This window comes from Leptonychotes weddellii, chromosome X (genome assembly GCF_054177405.1).
Source record: "Leptonychotes weddellii isolate Sample4059 chromosome X, ASM5417740v2, whole genome shotgun sequence".
Taxonomy (NCBI): Eukaryota; Metazoa; Chordata; class Mammalia; order Carnivora; family Phocidae; genus Leptonychotes; species Leptonychotes weddellii.
In genome coordinates, this window is record NC_138385.1 from 103,571,231 (window position 1) to 103,589,930 (window position 18,700).

Consider the following 18,700-nt stretch of genomic DNA (forward strand, 5'->3'; position numbering starts at 1 on the left):
TGCAATTAAGAATTCCTCATATCAGTGAGGTCATATGATACATGTCTTTCTCTGTTTGACTTATTTCACTCAACATAATACCCTCCAGTTTCATCCACGTCGTTGCAAATGGCAAGATCTCATTCCTTTTGATGGCTGCATAATATTCCATTGTATGTATATACCACATCTTCTTTATCCATTCATCTGTCGATGGACATCTTGGCTCTTTCCACAGTTTCTTGCCTCCATTTTTAAACCTTTGGTTATATTTTTGAAATGCTGACGTCATGGCTAAAATACTCAAAATAACTAATGGAACAGATTTAAGGTAAGTTTTCGTTGCACAAGGGAAGAGGCAAAGAAGCGAGGGTCCGGCAAAAATATGAGGGGAAACCCATGTATGATGCAACTATTCCATACAGGGTTTGAGGTATGTATGCAAATTGCTCCCACCAACAGTTTGGTTGCAGTCGTCCTTATGTTGATAGCGGATGCATGTGTGAATGTGAATTATGCCGAGAGCACACATTCTGACCTCATTCCTCAACCCGAAGCGCATGCACAGAAACAGCAAGGTGGTTTTTGTGGGGTGGTAAAATGCCTGGTTGAAAGTAAACCCACCCAGCCAGTCACCCAAATGTTCTGTTTCCGCAATTCCAAATTCCAGTGTCTGTGCGTGTGTGTGAGAGAGAGACAGCGTGCGACTTTCCCGTTCGGTTTGTCTCCAGGTTTGACACTAGAAGTTCAAGTAGAAACACCACGAATCCAACCATGCAGTTTTAGAAACAAACCAAGCATTGTAGGTTGAATTGTGTCCCCCAGCACGATAGAATAAAGTCCTCACACCCAGCATCTCCAAATGTGACCTTACTTGGGAAAAGGTTCTTTGCAGATACAGTTAAGAGGTCAGGCAAATGGGCCCCGATTGCATGACTATCTGTCCGTCTAAGACGGGAACACGGCATATGCGGACACAGGCACACACAGTGGGAAGACAAAGTGAAGACTCAGACCCACGGGGAGAAGACAGCTGTGGGACGATGGGGACAGAGGGTGCAGCAATGCTCGGGCAGAGCAAACACCAGCAAGGATGGCCAGCAACCCCCCTGAGCATAGAAGAGGCATGAGCCTCTTCCTTTGGGTCCTTCCGAGCAGCATGGTCCTGCCAGCACCTTGATTTTGGCATTTTGCCTCCAGAACCTTGATGGGAGAATAAATTAAACCATCCAGCTTGTGGTGCTTGTCCCTGCAGCCCTGGGAACCCCTCCAAGATGCAGGGCTGTGTGCAGGACCAACCCAAAGGTAAGCAGCCAGCCCGGGTAGAACCGGGTGAAGGGCAGAGCCCTGGCCCAGCCCCTTGCTTGTTCCTTAGCCTCCCCCGACTTCTCTGATACAGTCTGGCAGTTGGGGGGGAGGGGCGGGGGGACATCTGTCCTCCAGAGTCACCTTTGTTTCATCAGCATCTCAAAGACGGTACCACTGCATCCTATCACAACACCCACACATTCTGGGGGTGGGGGTGGCGGTCCCCCTTTTTAATTGCAGCCCTCCGCAGGGACGTGGTGGGGCCTCGTACTCCTCAACTGTAACATGAGTGGGTTGGACTGATCCCCGGGTCCTTTCCAGCTCATTCTGTGTGATTCCAGAGCCATGATCATTGTAATTAAGACTCTTGACTTGAATGCGGCTCATTTTAAACCATGATTGGCGATACGCACGCTCTGTGTATTTTCTCAATAAACTTCACTGTGACCTGGTTAAGAGGTGCATATGAATTGGGAAGAGGGGGTGTGCAACCAGAAATTGTGAAATCTGTAGCAAATCCAGAGGTGCTGACATATGCTGGACCACGTCTAGATGATCACAAGTCTGGATAGATCTCAAAAGCACGGTGTAGCATTTACGGTAGAAAATCTACGTTGCGCTAAACCTAAACGTAGGGCCTGGGTGTGATTTGTCCCCTCCTATCTTTGCCTCTGTCTTGCTTCTGTATCTCACTCTGAGGAAGTATCAAGTCCAGCATGGGTTTTCTCCAGCGTATTTTCAACTTCTAATCATGCATTATAAACAGTTGAGTGAAAGAGATTTCTCAACCTTTATAGAGTGGAATAGGATTTCTTTCATCTCCCAGTTGGTGTAAATGTCAGAACCTTTTGACAATATACCGAACATTTTATACATCGAGCAACGAGTGCCTGTTGGACTTTTTTGTGGGGAGGAAGGCACGTCAGCTCCCCCTTGGTGCGTGTGGTCTGGTGGGGGATGAAGGCACATCTCAAATGATGACATTAAGTGCATGTGACATCATTACCTTAAGAGTGGCAGAGTCAATGTTTGTGGGGTTGGGAGGACATGGGGATTCTGGGTCCATGGGACATCTTCCAAGGGAAGTAAGACCTTCCACTTGAGAGGGGGCTGAAACAACCTGAGGAAATGGTGGGGAAGAAACAGATTTTGGACCCTGAAAGTGTGGCGTTCAGAGCTGGTGCTGAAACACCCCTGGGATGTGAATGAGGGACAGAGCTGGCTTCTGGACTCTTGGTTTGCCTCCGTCCTGTGCCCATGCATCCGTGGTTCAGAGTAGATTCCCACCCATTTTATATCTGTCCTCAGAATAATACTGTTGGGAAGATTGTCAGTGAAAGAACCCACTGAGCCCTATGTCTTAATTGTTTTGAAGCCTATCATCTATGGCAGTATTTCTCAAACTTGAGTATCAGAATCCCTTACAGGACTTCTGGGCTCCATCCATTAGAGTTTCTGAGTCAGCGGATCCGAGATGGCACCCACATGAGCTTGCTGCTACTGGTCTAGGGGGGTCACACTCTGAGAATCATTGCCTTTGGGTCTTTTCACGTTATATTTCCACAAACGACCTGTTTAATTTTTGAGTCTTGTACTATTTTGGTCCCTCCTATTTGGAAGGTGGCTTTAACACTAACTCTGGGTCTGGTGGTTTGCTTTTGACATCGAGTCTTGCTCTGCGATTTACACGTTGTATTTGTTTTCAGGTTCCCAGTCAGTTCAAGCCAGTGCATATTTATTGGGCCTCTACCATGTGCTATGGACTGTGCGGGATATGAAGATGAATAATAACCACCATAAAAAAAAACTCATTGATATGCTGGATGCTGTTTATTCCTCCATGCTTCCAAATGCTTGGCTCATAATTCAAATCACTTGAAGGCAGCCGATTGTTTCCCACTTCAGGGATCCAAGGGCACATTCTATCTTAAACAACCAGGCTGCATGCAGCTATCTTGCCTTCAGAGACTGAGAAACCATGACTAGAGCTTCACTCATTCATTCATTCATTTGATAGTCATGTATTCACACCTTATTTTGAGAAGGTCACCAGACCAGATAATGCAAGACATAGAAACATAGATAAGGGGCGCCTGGGTGGCTCAGTCGTTAAGCGTCTGCCTTCGGCTCAGGTCATGATCCCAGGGTCCTGGGATCGAGCCCCGCATCGGGCTCCCTGCTCGGCGGGAAGCCTGCTTCTCCCTCTCCCACTCCCCCTGCTTGTGTTCCCTCTCTCGCTGTGTCTCTCTCTGTCAAATAAATAAATAAAATCTTTTAAAAAAAAAAAAAAAAGAAACATAGATAAGATTCAACCCCCCGGTCCCGGTGAGATCACCATCGCAGTAGAGAAGACAAAATGATCAATGAACTACTTTTACTACAAGGTATGCACACCATATATTCCATAAGGAGGATGAAAACACAGACCTTGGGAATATAGAGTCTTATTTTCCACTGTAAGATTCCATATAGAATCTTATTTGGCACTGGTATCACTCAGGACAGTTTGTTATTTGTCTATCACTGCATAAAACATTCCCCTAAAACACAGCTTAACACTGCAAATATTTATTATCTCATAGATTTTCTGGAAGTCAGGAATTGAAGAGCTGCACAGCTCGGTGGTTCTGGCTCGGGGTCTGCCGTGATGCTGCACTCCAGTTGGAGACTGGGGTGGAAATTTTACAAAGGCAGTGGAGAATCTCACTTATGTGTCCCTCCCTTCGCAGGAGGCTCATGTTCTTTGCCACATGAGACACTCCGTAAGGCCAGTCACACATTGGCTCCTGGCTTCCTTGATTTGGGGAGGAGAGAGACAGGATGAGAGGGAGGGACCCTAAGATGCAAACCATTGTCTTTTCTACCTTGATCTTGGAGGTGGTACATCGCCAGGTCTGCATGCTGTTGGTCACACCTGGTACCAATCTGGAATGGAACAGCGGGAGGGTGTTGGTACAGGGAGGCAGGGACCACTGAGGGCCATGATGGAAGCCAGTTTGTCAAAGAAACTTGTACAAAGGAGGTTGCTTATGATCTGTGTCTCAGGATGCATGGGGTTCTGTGTGAAGAGCAAAGGAGGGTGTGAGTTGATACGGGTGTGCAGCAAGTGTTGATAAAGGCACTTCTTGAATGATGACATACATGCATGTGACATGTCATAATTCACACAAATGCGTGTGAATGGGTTGAGTGTCATTTCAAGCGCAGGTGGTTGCGTTGGATGACTCAATTGAAGTTGGAGAATTCTAGGTGGTGGAACCCAATGGTAAAGCCAACAGATGTTCTTCTGTTGGCTCTGGAGGAGCCCTGTTGTTGCTTTTGCTGGGGTGAACCATTCACGGAATGTCAATTTTATGGCAGATACGATGGAGGGAGGTAGCAGTAGAGATAGAGGTTGAGGCCATGAGGCTATTAGTGTGAATTGAGATCTAGCGGCAGTAGACACTGAGGAAATCATGACACTCCTGCAAAGCCCTGGAAGACAGTATTGATGGCTACGTCTTGCATAGAGAACCAAGTAATGGGGTTGCCATTGGAGACTGGTGTTATATGTCAGGTGATTTCATTAAGGGAAGAGAGAGGGTTCAGGAGTTGGGTGGACGGGTCAACATTACCAGATGCTACAGAGATCTCTGAGACTCACAGAGAACAGGTTCTTCTTGGTGATTATAACGTAATGGATGGACTTGAAAAGGATGCACTTCTCAGTCCTCCACATTCTCTGGTTTATAGTGTTCCTTTCTGAAACTGGTCTCCCATGCTCATTATCAAGACCTTCCCCACCATTCTCCTCATCTGCCCACAAACGTACTTATGTCCTGACACGTCGTATCTTGAAAGAACTCGTCATAACAAACATTTCTTTATTTCTCCCCACATCTCTCCTGCTTTCTATTCTGACAGCACACCTGGGCTTTGTGGCTTGCTCCGGGCACCAGTGCAGGGGCTGACCTTTCAGCACAGCCAATGTTCTTCTCGGAGTTTCTCTGTAGACTCTGATATGTTCTTTGCCCTTTCCTTCAAGGAGTTTTATCCTTCCTTGAATTTCTGAACGTCCTCCCCTCTGGTTCCCCTCTACCGCCTTTCTACTCCTTTCCTGAACTTTTCTGGATCCTGCTGCTCCGTCTACTCCAGCCCCAGACCACTTCTCCAGCTTCCAGACTGTCCCACGTAGCTTTGCCTCTGTTCGTGATGTAACCATGCCTTCCACTTGGGAGACCCCCATGTCCCTACTTTCTGCTCTGACTTCTCCCTCAAGCCTCATCCTGCTCTCACAGTTGCCTCTTTTTGGACAACTTCGTCTGTGTGCTCTGCCAAAAGCTCAGTTCAGTGTGTCCAAATTCAGCCCATCGTCATTCTTGCCAAGCTTGCCCCATTCCCTGCATTTTGTTTTCCCAGCAGAGGCATCTTCTGCACTCAGTCCCTCATCCTGCACTTTGCATCCCCTCTCCAGTTTGCCTGCTGTAAATCGCTTTCCAGGTCCCTTTCTTGCTCTGGCTATGATACGTCTCTACTTTCCATGGCCATGTTCTCACTTGACGTTTGCTCGTTTACTACTGTCCTGTCTATGGCTTTTCACACTCTACCATCTACTTTTAAAACTCTTCCTGCTCTGCCTTCCTGAATAATAGCTTGCATCAGAGGACTGTCTCTTCCAGAAACTTTCTGTAAGCACACGTGGTCTTCCATCTCCTGAACCGGCGATCTTCAAGTCTGTCCTGACCTCTCTTCCCTGGTACTTCTGTTCCGTCCAAGCTGAGCATCTCTGGGATTCACCGCACCTGTTCCTGGCCTTTTTGCTCTGCCATCCTCAGGCTCTCCTTCAACCCGGGTACTGTTGTATTCTCTTCCCACGTTGGTTGGGAAAACCACTCCTCCACTCCTGTGTTCCTCCTTTACTCACACACTCAGTGCTTCCTGTCACCAAATATGTGGGGTTTATGCCACACAGTGACATTCTCTGTGGCACTAGGAGGGTGTCCTACAATTCAGTTCAATTTGACACTAACTGGAGTCAGCGCAGATGCCACCAGGGAAGAGCTCAGTCCCACAAGACCGTATCCACCACAGATGTCAACTGCAAGCAGTAGGTCCCCAGGTGACTCACAACTTTTCTCCAATTCGACTACAAATCAGAGGTTCCTGCAACCCCCTCCTTGGATTGCATCATTTGCTAGAACACCTCACAGAACTCAGGGAAACATTGCTCTAATGTCTTCCAGTTAATTTTATTATAAAGGAGATGATAAAGGATACAGATGGAGAGATACATAGGACGAGGTCTGCGAGGGTCTTGAGACGGGAGCTTCTGTCCTCCTGGAGTTGGGGTGTACCACCCTCCCAGCCATGGATGTGCTCACCAACCCCAGAAGCTCCTTGAACTCCTTTTCCTTTTTTATGGAGGCTTCATCATGTACCCATGACCAATCTTTAACTCAGTCTCTAGCCCCTCCATCTTTCCAGAGGATGGAGAGGAGCTGGACATTCCAAGCTTCCAACCATGACTTGGTTTTCCTGGTGACCAGCCCCATTTTGAAACTATGTAGGTGCCCACAAAGTGTTGCCTCATTAGAACAAAAGACACTCCTATTACCCAGGAAATTCCAAGGGATTTAGGAGCTCTGTATGAGGAACCAGGGCCAGAGACCAGATATTAGAACAAAGATGTTCCTAGTGCTGTTATCACTTAGGAAATTCCAAGGGTTTTGGGAACTCTGCCAGGAGCCCCAGAGGCAGAGCCTGATACATTTTTTTTTTCCTAGTATTTCACCCTTATCCATACCTTATCCATCACATGAGGCCTAGACTTTGTCATGCTCACTTTCTTCTCTAGCTTTGGCATGCATTATGGACCCTTGTCTCTGGCACTCATTACTTTCTACCAAAGGAGCCAGGCCCCCTGATGTTTCCTAGCTATGTGAAGTTGATTTTTTTCATGCTCTGGTTTTCTCATCCACAAGAGAGTTAAGTAGAGAGTCCCTCCATCTAGAGGTGTTTGCAAGATGAATAAGTTTAACGAAGCAGGTAAAGTACCTTAAAATATAGGCACATCATAAGGCAGGCTGTTCGCGGCATTTATTTTTAATCTTATCTTCCTCCTTCTTGCTCTGAAATGTTTCACAAAGGATGGCTTCATGTTACACTTAAAATCAACCCCAAATTCCCTTTACTGACCTATTTGGCTTCACACAGTGAACCTCCTGCCCACCTCCACAGCTTCACCCCACAGCATTGTCTGATTACCACCTTGCTGGTATACCAGTTGTCTTTCAGTTTTGTGATCCAACTAAGCATGTACCAAATTAGGGCGTTGCCTGTCCACTTCATCTGCCTTCTCCCTTCCCACATAAAGTGGGTTACATGCTCTCCTGTTTGCATATTTAGCCTCCTGTTTGCTTCCTTCTTGGTGCTCCCTCACATTGGAAAGCGTTTTTATTTTTTTCCCGCTTACATGTGTTTTAATGTTTTCCTGCCTTCCCTTAAACACGTGTGTTTCAGTGAGTTCAGCTCAGAGGAGACGCTCATTGGGTGATTATTAAAGAAATGAGTAGTTACAAGACACTCTGTGGATATTCACTGAATGAATGAGAAAATCAAAGGTTGCAGGTTGAGGACAAGTGTTAACAACCTAGACATCTCAGTTTTTTTAGACAATATAGCCAAACCAGAGAGAGTATGAGAGAACATCTTTGATCCTTTAACCTATTTGTTGTAGAAGGGAGTTTGTCTTCCCCCTAAGGGAACATGGTTCTTCCTCAATTATTGAGCTTATACACTAGCATGATTAACTGAAGATGTGTGGATTATTCAATATACTTATGTGACTTGTTTTTAGATGCCTTTTTATCCTAATTTTTTCCTCTTTTTTTTTTTTTTTTTGCTGGTAATCATTTCCCTACACTTTTTACAATTTTTTTTTCTGTATTTTTTTTTAAGGATAGCATCAGAGAAAGGCTTCAAATTTCCCATTCTAGTCCATGCCTAGAAAATTGAGAGTGATAAATTTTAAGGATTTTGGAGATGAATTATTTACTGTCTTTCATGAAAGCTATAAATTTGCTTTGCTCTGCTGTTTGTTTCTCCTCCTTGCTGAATAGATGACTCGAGTCCTTTTTAATTTTGTTGTAAAGGTTTGGGTCAAAATTAGCAATGTGGGACAAGAAATGAATTCTTTGAGAGTTCATCCGAATTGTGGGTTGACTTAGGAGGAGTAGAATTGTGTAGAACTGATGGTATATATTTTAAGTTACGCTTTTTACATTCTAAAGAGAAATTTCTCTCTTCGTTGTTCTTCACTCGACTTCCATAATGCTAAAAATTAAACAGTTTGAACATTGTATAAAACTGGGAGCAAATCCAAGGCAGAAGCAGATGTTTTATTAAATATGCATCTTTTCAAAAATGGATATAATTTGGAAGATTGTTCTGTTTGAGAGATGGGAGATAAAATTTGGGTTACATAAATTAGGTTACTTATGTTGATTTGAACATTTATGTACACATCTAGAAATATCCAGGATGACCCCTCTGAAACCTAGACATACGTTCTTTTCTTATGTGAGCATGCCTTTTATTTATTTATTTATTTATTTATTTATTTATTTATTTATTTATTTATAGCTACCCAAGAAACCTATCAAAATGTTGAAAATTCCACTCATTTTCCTTGCAGAAATTTGGCAGGTCATTGTGACTCAAAAGAAAATTAAAGGATAAATAAGCCTAGGAATTTTAAAACATTTTTAGGGGCACTGGGTGGCTTAGTCGGCTAAGCATGAGCTTTTGGTTCAGGTCACGATCTCAGAGTCCTGGGATCGAGCCCCGCGTTGGGCTCCCTGCTCAGTGGGGAGTCTGCTTTTCTCTTTGCCCCTCTCCCCCTGCTCCTGTTCTCGTTCTCAAATTACATAAACAAAAATCTTAAATTTTTTTTAAATACCTCTGAAATATATTTAGGTTTTAAAAATCAGTTTATCTTCTCCAGTGTTTGCACACGTGTGTGCAAGCCTGGTGCAGTCTTTCATAATGGTGCTGTTGAAGCCTTGGGGGCCCCGAGCCCAGTCGTGGTGCAGACTTCTCCAGGACCCCGCGGGCTCTGTGCAGCTTTCTGCTCATGCTTTCTGTAGGCTGTCCTCTGACAAATACGGCCCTTCTCCCCACTTCTTTGCAGCTCCTAAGACTCTCTTAGAGCGGTCACCTCCACCAAGCCTGGTACTTTCTATTCCTTTATCAGTGGTACGAGAGCTCCTGCAATTAATTATGAGTACTTGCTCTGATGATGCCCTCCCTCACAAGGACACAAACTCACTGGGGACACGGGTGGTCCCGTTAGTCTTTGGAATTCCTTTTCTGCCCTCATATCTCATTCATGGTCTGCATTCGTCAAATGCTTGTGAAATGAAATGAAAGGATTTCTAGACTATATTTATTACAAGTTATTTAGGAACGAAGGGATACAATCATATCAGTGCCCTCTTGGAAAGCCAAGGGTATATGAATGCCATCTTTTATGAAGGTATTTATATCTTTCTATCTTATATTGTAGGTGTCCTTTTGACCTACTACCCAGGGTGATTTGCAATGGCTATGAACGTCTTCATGAACCCCCAGATCTTCAGTTGTAAAGAAGAAAGTATATGGAGAGGCTTTCTTGAAACATTGTCATAGTGTGGAATAATACATCATTCTCCGTTCCAAGCCTCATATTCCTCAAAAGGTCTGTATGCTTTGACTAATGTACTCTCCGTATGCTAAGATCCTATTAAAATGATATGATAATTTTATGGTAACATTTGCTAATATATGAGTGAACTATAATGTTGTTAATATATTAGTAACTCATAAATATTGCATTAATCAGTGCTTCCCCCTTTTTAATACACCTTGACTATTTGAAAACTATCATCACAGGCCATAGATGTCTTTAAAAGTTTCTTGGGTGGTTCAGTCAGTTAAGCATCTGCCTTCGGCTCAGGTCATGATCCCAGGGTCCTGGGATCGAGTCCCGCATCGGACTCCCTGCTCAGCATGGAGTCTGCTTCTCCCTCTCCCACTCCCCCTGCTTGTGCTCTCTCTCTCCCCTCTTGCAAAAATAAATAAATAAAAATCTTTTGAAAAAATAAATAAAATATTCCTTTCTAGGGGTGCCTGGCTGACTCAATCAGAAGACCATGTGACTCTTGATCTCGGGGTTGTAGGTTCAAGTCCTATGTTGGGTGTAGAGATGACTAAGAAAAAATAAACTTAAAAAAAGTTCTTTTCTATATCAATGAATACATATTAAGTACAGTGTAAGTCTTTACAAATGAGAAGTGTATGATAGGGTGTACTTTCTATGTCAAAACTTAGATTATACAATGTAATGTCACATCATTTCCAAAATAATCCAAAATAATCAGCTATTTGTAGTCATGTTTATCTGTCCTTTAAGGCCTTCGAGATAGACCATCCAGGCCAAATGTAATAGTAAAATCAAGAAGTATTTTAATCTAAGAAAAAAGTAGTATTTTAATCTAGAGAATTTATTCTTTTTTTTTTTTTAATTATTTTTATTTATTCATGAGAGACAGAGAGAGAGAGAGGCAGAGGGAGAAGCAGGCTCCCAAGGAGCAGGGAGCCCGATGCGGGACTCGATCCCAGGACCCCGGGACCATGACCTGAGCTGAGGGCAGACGCTCAACCATCTGAGCCACCCAGGCACCCTAGAGAATTTATTCTTTAACCTTTGAGATATACTATTCAGCTCGTGACTATATCTTTTTTTTTTTTTAAGATTTTATTTATTTATTTGAGAGAGAAAGAATGAGACAGAGAGAGCATGAGAGGGAGGAGGGTCAGAGGGAGGAGCAGACCCCCCGCCGAGCAGGTAGCCCGATGCGGGACTCGATCCCAGGACTCCAGGATCATGACCTGAGCCGAAGGCAGTCGCTTAACCAACTGAGCCACCCAGGCACCCCGCTCGTGACTGTATCTTACAATTTAGCTTCAAATACACGAAGTAAGGCTTCCTGCATTATGTCCCGTGGTGAATCAGGGAGCAGAAAACACATGAGAAAAATGGCATATTTGCCTGGGGGAGTGTTGGTGATTTGCATCCTCCCTTGATTTCAACGGTTAGTCCCAAAGTGGCATAACTAGGATGGATGTCATAATGGGCCCTTCTCTGTCTCGGACTTCTCAGTGTTGGGGCAGTTTCTCACACAAAAACCAGTCTGGGAGAATGTTATGTTGTGAGTTCACACATGAAGGGTTATCCTCGAAGAAGAAACTAAGAATATTTGGAATGTATTTAACCTTGCACAGCAGGAGACATAATACACTAAGGTGGGGGGTAGGCTCCAGTAAGAGAAGTAGGGGAGTTGGTCAGAGAGAGGGAAGCAGGACAGGTGGAGACATTCCTGATGGAGGCTGCACCAGCTTCAAATACTGTCCTCCCAGACAGAACGAGTGTGGGTGAACAGAGTTCTTTCCAGGGACTTTCGCTCAGCTAGATGTCCACGTGATGGGACTATTGATTTTTGTTCTATCAGACTTTAGTAATACCAGATTTTAAAATAAAACGCATGGCAATATGATTACTCATTTCATCCTACTTGTGTACCTTAAAAAAACACACAAACAAAGCAAACCAAGAAACAAACAAAAACTCAACCTTAAGATGATAATGAAGGAACGTTTTTCTCTACCCCATCACAAGAAAAAAAAAAAGTACAGCCAGTCAGACGTAATCCATACTAATGTTTCTAGAACTTTGTAGTTGTGTACTTAACACTTGCCTGTGGGTGAGAGCCAAGAGATGACCTGAGATCAGGTGAAATAGAAATAGGGCCAATTTTCAAGTTGTAGTATTAATGATAAAGCTGGTATTCAGTGAGCATCTACTGTGTGCATCACTCATGCACTATGAGTTTGTCTTTGCTAGGGATATCAAATAGTCCCCCTTTTGCTGACGAAAACCATTTCAGCTGTAGATTCCCACAGTGTGGGGATGGAGGATGTGGGACAGAAAAGATGTTCATTGTCCCACCTGAGCCCGGGTAGCAAGGTACCTCGTGTGACAGCCCGACTTTTGGCAGCTCTGTGCTCTTGGGCTAGTTGCCCAGTAGCCCTCTGATTCCCTTTTTTCAGCTCATGGTGATAATGCTCTTCCCTACCTTCTATGGTTCTTTTTTTTTTTTTTTTTAATTTTTTTTTTTTTTGAGATTTTATTTATTTGTGAGAGAGAGAATGAGAGACAGAGAACATGAGAGGGAGGAGGGTCACAGGGAGAAGCAGACTCCCTGCCGAGCAGGGAGCCCGATGCGGGACTCGATCCCGGGACTCCAGGATCATGACCTGAGCCGAAGGCAGTCGCTTAACCGACTGAGCCACCCAGGCGCCCTACCTTCTACGGTTCTTGAGAAGATAGAACAAGTCCCTATATAAAGCAGTCGGTATCTGAAATGTTGACCCACTGCGTACGTGTTAGCTATGATGGTTCATTTAGCTGAAGAGGCAGCTTGATTTGGTAAAGTGAGTGATGTCCAGGGAGACTCAGTTCTTCCTCCCTCTGCCTCGAAGCCTATGAGCTGCGTGACTTAGCCTGTGGACATCGGTTTTTCTAACTGTAAAACAGATGTCTATAGGCACCCTGCATGGCTATAGAAGGGTCAGCAATGATGAATGCCATTGTGATTGTTTTGACACAGGAATTCATTTTCACAAATATATTTCAATCAACGGTGTTCCTGAAACCCCTAATAATAAGTAATTGTGCTAGTTGTTATGAGTAATCAAAGCATCATTAAAATAGGACCCCACCTTCCCTCAGTTTAATAATGCGCTGGCTCATTACCTTTGAAACCCAAAGACCTCATCTACTTGGTACTGATACTCCTCCAGCCTTGAGGTAGCGCGACAAGTGCATTAAATGAAGTAGTCTCTCTTTCCGCTCACTGCTTCCTAGCGCTCTGAAATGGTGGGTGTCGGCGGCAAGTTGGTGTTCTGTCCAATAGCTCACAAGGAGCCACTTACCTTGTGATCCTCACTTGCAAGTAGAACGAGCAGCGTTGGGTGAGAGTCGCCCTCTAAAGAGAAGATTCAATGTTGAGGTGACAAGAATAATGCTCAACGATCCTGGGATGATTACTACTCCAATAGACACGAGTTTTCTCATAGCCGAGCCAAGCACATGGCGCCGTGTTGGGTCTCGCCCATCCTGACCCGTTGCTGTAGGGGAAAGAGCAGTGTCTGCAGATAAACGATTTCTAAAACATGGATTGACTCTCTTCACCAATTGCGTTTTGCAAAGATGGAAAACTCTTAGTTTAAATTAGCTGGAAGGCAGGTAGACATGGGCTAAATTGACTGTCATCATCAACAAACATGGAACAGAGCCCAAATGAATGCAGACGAGACTGGAAACCTCAGTCTGTCTCCCATTGATTCTAAATCGTCATGCCGCGTGAGGACCAGGATGGATGGTTGTGGCTTCTCCAGTTAAACACAGCTGTGCAGGTGTCCTGTTGTGATTAGCAGCTTGACTTATTAAGAACCCAGTTAAAGATCACTTTCTGCCATTACCAGCTAGTTCCTATAACAACCCAAAAGAAAGGTTATGTGAGCAATAGAACCTTGGCTTTGAAGCAGGCACACCAATCTCTTTCATTGAGTGGACCAATATGTCTCTTTGCCGTTTTTATTTTAATAGGGACAGATGTGTTGAGATGGAAAAGACAGCAAGGATATGTCCATGGAGGTGTTTTTGAAGGCATCTTCTTAGAAGGACAATGTAATGGTGAGTATCGAAATCGTTGACTTCTGCCGACTTACGTTATGGATGCGTTTGCAGCCTGGGTAAATCAAATCTAGCAATGCTTTCTGGCTCCTTTGGTAGTAAAAATAGTTTTCTTTCTCACAATCTATTGGAAATGAACCAAAGGGCAAAGCGGTGATTTCAAGCTCATGTGGAGTGCATAGAATGGCATGCATTGGAAATTGAGGATTTTGTAAAAATTGCTTGTTCCTCCAAATAGCGACAAGGCTGAATATGTCTCATGAATTAGGTATACACAGATGAGAGGCTCAGCTTTCTGACTCACCTCGTATAAACCTTTCCAAAATTTACCCTCAAGTCCATTGGCCACTGGAAACCCACTCTGTTCTACATTGAGCATCTCAAGCTACAAGGGCATTTGAATGGCAGTGGCCCCTTGAGAATGGGATCCAAAATGTCAGAGATGTGGTTCTAACGCAGGCCGAGGGGCCCACTGAGACCACAGGATCTTTCTCTCTATCTGGAGAACAGGAATAGAGCACATCACAGGGAAAGGGAAATGGGTGGAATACTTTTGTGGTCTCTGGTTGGGAGCACTTGTTAGTAAAATCATTGCACACTTCAAAATCTGGACCCGTCCCTTCCCATACTTAGATTCGAGAAAGGATGTGTTTTAATATGTTTCAGGTAAATGGTTATGTCTTTTCATGGCTCAGCTGTCATTTCAAGCCCTGCTGAGGTAGTATTTATGATTATATTACTCACATATTCGTTATCTACCATCTTTCTCATCAGTGTGAATACCAGGCTTCCAAACATTTTCCACCATTGAGACCACAAATGGCTTTTAGCTTCTTTAGACCCGACCACATAATTTCCATCTTTCCTCTGTCGGTAACAAACTTACGTAGGATTCCTGGATTCTACAGGATTGTCAAGGTCGTGTTTTTTCTATGAGACCCTTGTTCCCAGCAAACTGGATTTCCAAACTCCTCCCCCATTTCCTGCCATAAAAAAAAAAGGGGGGCTAGTTCTTTTTTCAAAGACTATTTTTAATTGACAAAGACTCACGCTGTCCCCCTTTTGTTATTAACATGCAAATTTGGAAGATGATGATAGATGGGAAAATGATTACTATTTTTACCTGGTAGGTTATTTTACCAAAGGCATTGGACATACACGGGCATTTCTCATCAGCACATACACCTAAATCATCATTAACAGCCCATTATGTAAATTCCTTTGTCTTCTGAATTGTGCAGCTTTCTAAAAAAAAATTGGGCTTCTCCCCCTCGCCCCCGTTTTTATTTCCTTTTCTCAATCTGGAGGAGTATTGCTATCTAACCGGGGCATGAAATCTTGGAACGATTTGTCTTCCTTCTCACACGATTTGATTTTGTAACAGCAACCCGATGCATCTTGGTCATAATCATTTCGGTAGCCGCTGTGCTAGGAGCACTCTGTTTAATACAATCAGGCTGTCCTGCTTCCAAGGAGAAGCCGTGGTAATAGGTCTGGCATTGCGCTCCGAGCCGTGGACCAGTCACAGCTCATAATGTGACAGTTCACATAATGAAACCCAGAGGGAACATTATATAAAGTGCACAATCAGGAGGGGAGGATGAGGACTTATGAATCTAGAAAGGCCTTTTGGATTTTGGCCACGGGCACTTAGACCAGGCTTTATCGACGTGTGCGTGTGCAAGAGGTTGTCTAAATACCCGTCTGAATCCGGGTGTGCTTGGCGCTCACACTTTGGGGTGGCCTCGACGAGGGGTGATCCCAAGTTGGAGCACGTCTGAATCGGGGTGTGCTTGGCGCTCACACTTAACGGTGGCCTCGACGAGGGGTGATCCCAAGTTGGAACTTCCTATATTATATGCTGAGGACAGATGCGTGGCTAGATGCAAAGCTCACGACAGGGAGTTTTCCTGTTCGGGCATTCCCAACATGTCTCCATGAGAACTGAGAACTCCATGGGTCTTCATTTGGAGTCATTGTCATTCACGAGGGGTGCAGGCTTGTGTATGGGGCAATGGTGCCTTGATCTAGGTCTGCTGATAGATGTAAAGAACAGAGAGACAGGCGTCCATTCCCCATTCACAATGGGGCTTCTGAGATTATAAATGAAGAAAACCAGCTGCCTAGGAAAAACAGATCATTCAGGAAGCCTCTCTGATACTTTAAAATTTCAACGTATGCAACTTGAATCACATTTTCTATACAGTGTTGCCTGAGCATTTTCTGCTTTTGTAATCTCTGTGAAGGGAGGCTCTTTGCAATGGATTTTCATAGCTGTCTGGGTTGGCATTAGAAATTCCTTGATTTTATTCCCAAGATGGTTTATTAGTTCAATTCAAAACTGATGACCAAGGATAATTCCTTCCACGGCAATCCCGGAATCGTAATTTTCATTTTTAAATGAGGGGATCCAGAGATGAACCAGGAATTGGGAACTTCGGGATTATATGGAACTGAATTTATGAGTGTATCAAAGATGCTGATGATGAGGACTAGTGTAGGGGCTAAGAATAAATTTGAATGTTGAGATAGTTTGTTTATACTCTATTTAGTTCTGAACTCGTTATGCCGATAGATCTTTTGTGAAATATTTTGTGATTCAGAGGGACACAGAGGAGTTCTGTAAATCCATTTGGTACAGCAACTGGGATGTAGACTTAAATATAATAATATAAAACTTACATAAATATAATAAATAATGTAAATATTATATGATTTATAATAATACTTTGTTTTTGGTTCTCCTTAATCCTTTTCCTTTCAACTATCTTCCAAACCCATAATGTGTCCTTTGCACCCACACAATACTGGTTGCTTTTACCCCTAATTTAATGCCGCTTTTCTGCCAAAATGATATATTTCAGAGTACAATAAAGGGGCAAGTGTATCTAGTTGAGTAGAGCATTTTACACTATTTATGAGTTATTTATGCATAAGTTAATTCTGTTGCTCTCTGGAGGACATAACTAAACTCGACTTTTGAGTAAATGACCTTGAAACACGTGCAGGCATAAGGTGAGCTAGCCATGACCTGTCTGCCATGACCTGTGGGCAAGTCACCTGTTTTTAGAGAGGTTTATTGGAACATAGCCACACCCTGGCATTTCCTTTTTTTGTCTATGGCTGTTTTACATCTGCTGTGTCAGAGTTAAAAGACTGTCCAGAGCACAGGACCTGGGAAGCCAAAAATATTTATTATTTGACCCTATACCATGAGTTTCCCAATCCATACTTTAGGGCGTGGCATGGTTTTTTGGAAAGTGGGAAGGCCATTCATGGAGAACATCTTGGATTCACAAATCAGTCATGAATATTAATATAAAATAAATTATGTATGCTTATATAATACATGCATATACACATGTACGTGCATACGATATATGTGTGTGCAAGCATGTATGCATGTATTATGTATGTACATATATGTATACAATAGTATATGTTTTCACATTGGGAATTCTATTAATGCCTCCTCTACACCCTTTTAGACACAGAGCAGGTGTTTGTAACCTGCAGCGTGGGCTGCATGCATGAGTGGGGTCTGGGAGCCCTCGGGAATATCACCTGTGAAATCTCCATGCACCAGGGAGAGATTTGACGACCATCCACACGGCGTGTGTGAGGCTGCTGACACACACCGTTTAGCATGCATCCTCTTTAGCTGTTGCAGCAATAATTCTGATTGCTGTGTCTGGTAGGGCTCAGGCTCCCAATTAAGCCAGTTGACCATGGGGAGCCATCTTGACTGGTGTTGGCATGCCCCCCGTCCGTTTGTTTTGTGATCTAGAAGAAAAGAACACTTGATTAAGTGCAGGCAATTATTGTGACTTTCTATCCTGCTTCACTAAACTTTTCAGCAAAGTGCATTTGATAAAGTTAAAGCCAGGGGGTTTATGGATTCCATTTTTGGTGTGTTTGAGAATTTGAGGGCAAGATAATTCTGACTCAGCAGGCTTCCTTGAAGTGGGTAATTAATATCCATAGGGAATGGGGTTGTTTTATTTTTCTCCGACAGGTTATTGGATGTCATACTTGCCATGATAGTAAATATTAACAAAATATATTTCACTTGTAGATGATGGAGGATCTTTTGCTTAAGAATGTTCCCTTATATGCCCCTACTTCTTTCCCCTTCTGTAGCGATTGATGATACAGGAGTTTCCGTGGTGTCCCTCAGTATGAATTTATTTAACCATGAGGTGGGGTTGATGGGGAAAGGCAAAACTTTGGTGAGGCAGAATGTAACCTAATCCACACGAACGTGGTTAATACGCTGGAGGGGAGCACCGTTCCCCGTTCCCTCACACGAATCTTCACAGTGTCCTTTAGAGGCAGTTGGAAATTGAAGTAGAACATTTTCACTCTTCCCCATACTGAGCCCAGTGCATGGCATGTAGGAGATTCTCAGGAAGTGTTGGGTGAACGCGGGTCAACATGCTCAACCCCGTAGTTTTGAAGTGGGGCAAGGTCTAGTCCTGGCTAAGTAGACCACATAGGAGAGTGACAGTGGATGAATCCTCTTACCTCCTCCTGTCCCTTCAGCTGAGAAGGGAAGGGAATGAGCCTGCAAGATGCCAATTTCATCTGACCCTGGGAAGGCGTCCTTCCACGCCTGAAGTTTCCCTACAAATTGGTCCAGAC

General features: G+C 43.8%; 1 protein-coding gene across 4 annotated transcripts in view; it reads left to right on the forward strand.

Moving 5' to 3' along the window:
- Positions 1-18,700, forward strand: part of LOC102744400 (neuroligin-4, X-linked) — a 288,242-nt gene that overhangs the window by 18,033 nt on the left and 251,509 nt on the right. For all 4 annotated transcript variants that reach the window (XM_081809221.1, XM_081809220.1, XM_081809222.1 and 1 more), the window contains 2 exons: positions 9,830-10,000; positions 13,973-14,059. The gene's annotated coding sequence lies outside the window, so the exon portion shown is untranslated. The remainder of the gene's footprint in view (positions 1-9,829; positions 10,001-13,972; positions 14,060-18,700) is intronic.